The following is an 8,696-nucleotide window of genomic DNA, read 5'->3' on the forward strand; positions in this document are numbered from 1 at the left end:
CAACTTCGGTTAATAAAATGTGCTATAGGCTATAAATAAAATACATATGGTGGGTAGCACAAAAAAGTTCAGACATTTTATAGTGCATGTTTAAGCTATTTTTTTAATGTAATTTTAAAATATTTTTAAAACTAAAAAATATATTTATTACAATTTAGTGTGCTACATACTGAACTTTTAGCATTAAAACAAACTTTCCATCCTATTGTATATACATATATACATATATAAGGCGATACTTGGGTTGCTGCCTTCTTATCTATGTTATTATGCTTGTAATGAAACATGCTGGTTGGTATTCTCTTCGTCCGCATGGTTACTTGTTGCTTTCTGTTCCATTTGGCCGAACTGAACTTGGTAAAAGAGCTTTTGTCCATTTAGCACCCTCGGCTTGGAACAAACTGCAGAAGGAAAATGACTGAATTAATTTCATTAAGTGCTTTTAAATCTAAACTACGAATCCTTGAGGCCAAGTCCATAACATGCAACTGTTTCAGTTAGATTGATTGTCATTTTAACTGATTTATTTATTTATTTTTATTTGAATTTTATTGAATTTTATTTTATTTGTATTCTTTCACTTATTGTTGCATGTGTGTTGTTGCTGCCTGTGTTTGAGTAATTTCTGTAACTGTGAGACACTTGCTGCTGCCTTTCTTGGCCAGGTCTCCCTTGAAAAAGAGGTTTTTAATCTCAATGGGATTTTCCTGGTTAAATAAAGGTTAATAAAAATAATAATAATTGTCAGTCATCCAGGTCATTGTAGTTTGAGGAGAAAAGCATCTGGACCTCTTTAAGTTTCTTGAAGACATTTCACCTCTCGTCCAAGAAGCTTCTTCAGTTCCAGGAGAAATTGGTGGAGAGTCTCAGATTTTTAAGCGGAGTGTCCCTAATCATGAAAATGCACAGAAAATAAGATCAGACACTAACTAGGGAGAATCAGAAGGACAAACAGAACAATGTTGTCATCCCTTATGTAGTGGTTTATCAGAGAAACTCAGGAGAGTCTTTTCCAAGCACGACATCCCAGTCTACTTCAGACCCAGCCACACAATCAGACAAAAACTGGTTCATCCCCAATACAAAACTCGCAAAAACAAACTTAACAACATAGTGTATGCTGTATAGTGTAGTGAGGAGTGCTCAGGCTTCTACATTAGAGAGTCCAAACAGCCACTTAGAAGAGCCACCTCGACACAACAAGACTCAGCTGTATATCTGCATCTGAAGGACGAAGGTCGCTCTTTCGAGGATGCCAGTGTTCACATTTTGGTCAGAGAAGACGGATGGTTTGAAAGAGGAGTGAAAGAAGCCATTTATGTCCACTGTGAACGACCATCTTTGAACAGAGGGGGCGGTTTACGACACCAACTGTCTGCCATCTATAATCCAGTTTTGAGATTTGATCTTAGTAAGTCACATAATAGGGTGAGGCTAGGTCTCACAATGGGTTCACCTGAAACCTTGGCTGATTGTGACCCACACCCGTTTTCACACCTTGGCTCGTGTGGTTAGGTAGTGGAACAATAGGGGGTCCACAATCCTCTTAGGGACACTCCCAAAAAGACTTAAAAATCTGGGACTCTCCCCCAATTGCTCTTTGACCTAAAGAAGCTTCTCGGATGAGACGTGAAATGTCTTTAAGAAACTTAAAGAAGCCCAGACACTTTTCTTTCCAAGCTTCTTAGACATCCTATTGTGCTTGTATCAATCTAATACTAATCATACCTTCACACCTTTGTGCATGTGGAAGACTTAAACACTGGATTCTAATCAGTTGTTGGATAAATATATCACTTCCTGTGCAATTTCCTGAGCGGGATATCAATATAAATACCAGCGACAACGTCGGCCACTTACATAGATTAGCTCAGCAAAGACTCCACACAGAAGTCTAAATCAAGCCTCGGACCGCAACTACTAATTATGTTTCCACCAGAGGGCGCTATAGCCGCGGCACGTAACACATCAGTTTTAGCTACAAAAATGAGCTGAGATAAATACTTATTTTAAAAAATCGAATTCAGACGCTCAAAAACTGGCTTCCAGTTTATCCCACGTCCATGAATGCAGCACGAAAGGAAAGCAGAGCAGGCGTTAGCGCGGAGAAACGTGCAGCTGTGGCTCAGATACAGTTTGAAATTAATGAGGGAATGAATAGGTGTGAGTATCAGCTTGTGCTTTTATTACCTCCTTCAGACAGAAAAAGGTTAAAGAAAGCCTGTCGAGAAGATATCAACGAGACTTAAGTGTGCTTTTAAAAAAGTAATGACTCGTTGATGGTGTTTAGTTGTTTTATTTCTGCAGTGGGAAATGTAAGTGAATGATCATGGAAATCTTTCTTTAGTTTGTTGTGGTAAGGGCTGTAAAAACAGCTACTCTTGACCTGATCAGGCTCTCTGTGGGCTACAGTCAGCTGTTAGTGCAGGGTAATTGGAGGATTTAAAAAATATTCAAAATGCTAAAAAAAAACGTAACTAACGTTTTAAAATCCAAAATCAATCACCACAGAACGATGCTGTCTATTAGGAATCAGTAATATTCATCACAGTCCTTTGCATGATGTTGTGAAGTGTGTTAAAGGAAGACCACAGCTTTGCAAATGTAATCACACGTGTATAAGAAAAACGTGACAGTAAAAAAAGCAAATTACTCCAGGGTGAATTAAGGCCTAGTTAATCCCTAAATGACATGTACTTAAATTAACACAACAGGAGAAAATGTGGCTTCCATGTGCTCTTTGATTCAAAGGTTTATGTCTTTAAAGCTGGTTCTCAGTTTGAAAAAACCCCAAATTTGAAGATCACATTCAAAATCAACCAAAGAAGCTGGTCTCAAGAAGTGATTCAAGGTGAAATCACAGGCTAAACTCACTAAACATGATTATATTATAAAACTGTTTGGTTAGAAGACGATGAGATGGCCTTTATTTGTCAGTTGCAGGTCTTTTGCCCACAACCGAGATGACAGACCTTGCCGACCGTACATACAATACACAAACATCACATTGGGGAGACAGGTCAGGCTAGGTAGCGAGGAAAAAACATCAAAATGTGTAACACAGAAGGATAATACAGGAATGCACAGATATCAACGCACCATAGCACAATAAACACAGACACAACATGGGAAAGAAGAAGAAGATGAGGCTTGTATCAAAATCTTTATATGCTACACGGTAATGTGTTTTGACCACCTACCCTACCTACCATACATGATGACGTTGTCTCCAATCAATTATGGAAAAACCAATGTTTGTTGTTGTTCCTCTACATCATGGACATTATTGAAACCATGGTAACATTCACACATACACAGGACTTTATTAAAAATGAGATTGTTTAGTAAAAATATCCAGATTGATTGATTGATTGGTAATTTATTTCAACATGTGAACAATATACAAGTACCTTTAGAAAAGAAAATAAGAAAGAAAAAAAAAATACTATACAAATTACATACAAAAAAAAAAACGTTCTGATTAATTTACATGTTGAAAGGGAGTGGGAAGAAGTAAACACTTATTTAATCCCACCCCTTTGCCATAAATTATCAGTTAATATTTAGTCAGCTTCCTTACTGATATAATTTGTAATAAAAATAGTGAACAGATTTCTGATATACTATATACTATAATATCACATCATAAGTTTTTTTTTTTTTTTTTTAAATAGATTCACATAAAAATGCAAAGAAAAAAACTAACTGTGAGGAAATGTTGGACAAACAAATGCCAACAAACAACAACAGCACACAGTCTGACATAAAAATGAAAATAATGGTCATCACGTTGATGCATTTAAATCTACATTTACCAAAATACCCATATATTTGTGGACATGATATATCCCATGATACTGCTCAAAATATGTCTGCTGATAAAGAGACACTATCTGACGCAAGAATCTTGTTTTAAGTTGGAGTAAAAACTGATCATCAGAGCTTAAATGTATTTTTAGCCTTGTAAAGGTCACGTGGATTTCTTTTCTTGATACAAAGTGCGATAAAAAGCACCAAATTTCAACCCACCCTGTGTACTTTGAGGGCGTGTAACTCAGAAACGAGTCCTGGAACGAAGGTAAAATCTTTGCATGACATCATTGAATCGAAGCTGCAGTTCTGAGGCGGTCGGGTGGGAGGGACTGATCGATTTTTGGAGTGACCCTCAAAACATCAGGAAACTATAATTATTCCTCAATGTCAGACGTCTCCATTTGGACACAAAAGAAAGCTGTAAGAGCATCACCACGACCGCTCTCACCTGCGACGGCATGCTCGCTCGGTGAGATGAAGTCAGACGATAATTTTAATTCACGGCCTCCTGACTCATCGGCTGTGTCACCACAGCAGATTGCTATTCTGCAGGCAGAGGGAGTAGTGTCTGGGGGGAGACGGGCGACTCGAAAGCCAGGGAGAAGCACAAACAACAACAGTGTTGATGGAAAAGAACATTGATTTTCTTTTCCTTTTCTTTTGCACTGTGCTGTCACTGCTGAGATAATCCCAGAGCTGATTGTTCAACCGACAACATGTCAGCGCTGTGTATCCAACAGCTTCTCTTAGCAGCCCATGTCGTAAATTTACCCCTCACTTTTTAAATCTTGCTATATGAGAAAAACTAGCTGCTCTCCTCGCTCCCTGGGATGGGAACGGTTGTAAAAACTGACAAGCTGACGATGCTTTAAATCAGACGACAAATCCCCGAAGACGAGGAGGGGAAGAGGAGAGGAAATTTCTCCATGGACCGCTGTGACCTCGCAGTAAGTAATCTCAGAAGTGTGAAGGTGTGAGGACACGTTCAAAGACAGGGTCCATTACACCATTAAAGATATAGTACAGCATTTCAGGAGCTACTTTTCCATCACAAAGTGGATCCCTTATGCTGTTTTTTATTGTAAAAATGGTGGATTCCCATTAAACATGGCCATATTTTTAAATAATGAGGGCAGCATATGCACATGTAATCTCTGTGAGTGGAAAGCTCAGGCTTCAAATAGCTCTAAACACTCGGTTTCTGACAGTTTATTCTACTTGGTGCTCTCTGTGAGGTCATAAAGAGAGGTTCATCTGAATATAAGCCCCACCCACCTGCTGTTTAAACCTAAGAAATTTGTCTTAAAGGGGGAGGAGCAACAGCTTGGGGCTGCACCAAGGTCCCATAAGATGAATACAGATTATTTTGAACTTTGACTTAACCAAAGGTACTCCAGTGTAGTATGGGAATAAATATATAAGAGCTGGAAAAGTGCTGAGTGATGCTAACCCTTACTCAAACTCTGTTTAATTTAAATTTCAAAAGAATATTCTCTAATGTCTTGGCAATTTCAGCGTTAAAAGCGACCCAGCCTAAAAAATTATTTACATTTTTCCTCAAACAATGCTTTTCTGCACAGTAAAGGGTGAACAGATAGGGTTATTTGTCATTACTGACAAATACTTCAAGTCTTTAACCTGCCAGCTCTGCAGCATGAAGTCCACGTGATGTCCGGCTGAGCCCACATGTCATTGTCTGGTGCGTTCAGAGTGAGCGAGTGGGCGTCCTGTGTCCTACCTCCTACACGCTCCAGCAGCAGCCACACTGAATCCAAACAGTCTTTCCAATTCCAACATGAACAGTCTTAATACCATATCATCATAATATAACATCTTTGTTTGCTACAGCCCGGATAAATATTAATTCTCTCATTTACTGGCAGCATCGTTAAAAACAGGTACAAGGCAGGATCATGAAGAGCAAACAGAGGATAAAATGAAATCCTACTAATTCACATTTAATTCTGAGTTGGACTCAGCGTCTGCACGAATTCAAGCGTATCCCTGTAAACCGATTTCTCATCTCACTGCAGTTACAAAAATAGTATAAAAGCAGAAATCACACCAATAAGTAGGAAACAACACACAGCCCAGGAACCTGGATTTAAGATTAATAATGGATTGGATTTACATAGTGCTTTTCAAGGGACCCAAAGCGCTTTACAATGCCACTATTCATTCACTCTCACATTCATACACTGGTGGAGGTAAGCTACGGTTGTAGCCACAGAAGCAAGGCCACCACATCATGCCATCGGCCCCTCTGGCCAACACCAGTAGGCGTAGGTAAAGTGTCTTGCCCAAGGACACAACGACCAGGACAGAGAGCCCGGGGATCGAACCAGCGACCTTCCGGTTACAGATATGCTTCCCAACCCCCTGAGCCACAGTCGCCCCATTAGAGTTCTTTTATGATTTACACTGGAAGAAATTACTTACAGCTTGTAGAGCTTAAAGCTTTTGACGGAGGAACTTTATTATTTTGATATAGGGTAAAAAGATATAAAACAACCGGTCATAAATATCCAACATACACATGAAGAGCCAAATAGGAAAAAATGGCTTATTTGGTCCATTTCCTGACCGCTATAGCATTTTTAACAACAAGACCAATTTTTAGTGTTTTAAAATTTCAGTATTAGACATGAAATATGAACAGATTTCTCCAACTCTTAATTTATTAGCATTTTTATTTATTTATTTAGATATTTTATGAGGTGAGGAAGCCATTGGCTGGGTGGTTGAGTGGTTGAAGTTTGTTGTTGGCAGGTTATCCAGGTTCCACACCAGAAATTAAGCTTTTAAGAGGTTTAATTGTGAGTCTGCTTCTGGTGGTGTCAAACAGACTCTATTTAAAGGAGTACGACACTTTAAGTACTGCCGACCTACGACCTAGGTCCGAGGGAACTTCTCGTGCTGATTATTGGGGAATTGATTGGTCAGTAGGTGGTGATTTCTTATCTCAAACACTCTAAAGGAAGATTAATGGGTTAGCGAGGCATACTGAGCTAAAGGTTGGATGGTTGGACTCTTTCTACCTGTCTAGATTATATGGCACCTTAAACACCTTTATAATTTAATTTATAGTATGTTTCAGGTGCTACACAGATTCTCTGCTGTAGAGATACGTTTTATGCATCATACAATTTACCACCACATGAGTTTGCATGCAGTAAATTTACAGCAGTGCAAACTCATGTGAATTTGCATGTACTTAGTTAAGGATGCAGAAAATAGATGCGTATATTTTTATGTTTGGTCCTAACATGGATCATTGGTCAGTCGATGCATCTGTACTTTGGTTAGGTCTGCAGCACAGTAAGAAGTGAACTCCCTCCATAAGACAGAAAATCCAGGACTAAACCTGATGCTCAGCCCCAAATCCTGCTTCATAGCGCAGGCCTCCAAGTGTTAAAGTGTTTCAGTTCCATTAAAAGGTGCATTAATCAACTGGGACACTGCTGTTTGGATTTCAAGTCAAAAATGAAACATTTCTCTGGTATAAGACACGTTAGAAGTTTCTGTTCTTGGTTTCCAGCTGTCACGTTGTCCCCTTGTCATCCTGAAGGTGATCCGTCCCTTTCATTTGGACTGTAGCTGCTTTAAAGCTCCTGCTGGCTGACAGTGAAGTTCTGGAGGGCACTCAGGAGCAGCTCTGGGCTCGCTGAGGTGATTTTCCTGCAGGAGGTCTAAGAGCAGATAATTAGCTTGCTGTTGGCTCATTATCGCAGCGGCGTGTTTGACTGCGTTGTTTGATCAATTCTCCCTGGGCAGGAATAATGAGATCCCAGAGCTGGGAGGAAGTTGCTGCTCCACATTGCATGCAGCAGAAACAAACATGCCATCTGTCAGCAGGTGAATCAAACCTGAGCACAGTGGATTACATTTGCATGCAGAAAAACAGCATTCGTTTATCCCAGAGGGATTTGTGCCTCACGTTTGACCTCACTCGAACTGCTCTGTCTACTGCTTAGCAAAAATAAAAATCCTCTAAACACTAGGATTCCTTCAGTAAAGGTTACAGTAGCAATCTCCCAGAATGCTACGCAGCACCCTGAATCCCCTGTGGGCTGACGTCCAGCAGTTTTAATCTCACCAGGAGTCAGACGCAGGAGTCGCTCGCCGGCCTGTCTGTTCGAGCTTCTCCTCAGATAACCAGACTCAATTTCTCAGTCCGATGGCAATCTGTGCGAGTGCAGCAGGCCGAGGCAAAGATCAGGTGGAAGATTGCTGCTGTTGTGTAATTACTGGAAATGCTGCGTTTGCATAAATTAGCTACAACGCTGCAGAAGTGATTTGTTGTTGGGAGGATGTGAAGACTGATTACAGAAAATTGCTATAAAATGTCAGCTTTGTGTGGTAATTACTCACCACATTTTTAAAGACCTATTAATAAATCCTATGTTAGCTATAGCCATCATGGGAATGTGAAGAAACAACGTTTATGTGCAAAACATGCGTGTACAGAGCTCTCTATTTTGATTCCTTAGTTTTTTGCATATTAGTCATATTTCAGACCATCAGATAGTTTTAGTATTACACAAACATAACCCGAGTAAATACAAAATACAGTCTTTAAATGATGATTTTATGTATTAAGGGGAAAAAGCTACCCAAAGCTGACCCTGTGTGAAAAGTAATTGCCACCTGAAGCTAACACTGCCACCCTTGGCAGTAAGAACTGCAATCTAGTGTTTGCGATAAATGGCCTACTGTAAAATGATTTTAATTCGGCTTCACTGGAGGGTTTTGAGTATAAATCATTCTAAATCATTTCAGGTGGATTTAAGTCCAGACTTTCATTAGGCCAGCGGTCCCCAACCCCCGGGCCTCGGACCGGTACCGGTCCGTGAGTTGTTTGGTACCGGGCCGCGAGAGTTGAG

This window comes from Neolamprologus multifasciatus, chromosome 4 (genome assembly GCF_963576455.1).
Source record: "Neolamprologus multifasciatus chromosome 4, fNeoMul1.2, whole genome shotgun sequence".
NCBI classification, from domain to species: Eukaryota; Metazoa; Chordata; class Actinopteri; order Cichliformes; family Cichlidae; genus Neolamprologus; species Neolamprologus multifasciatus.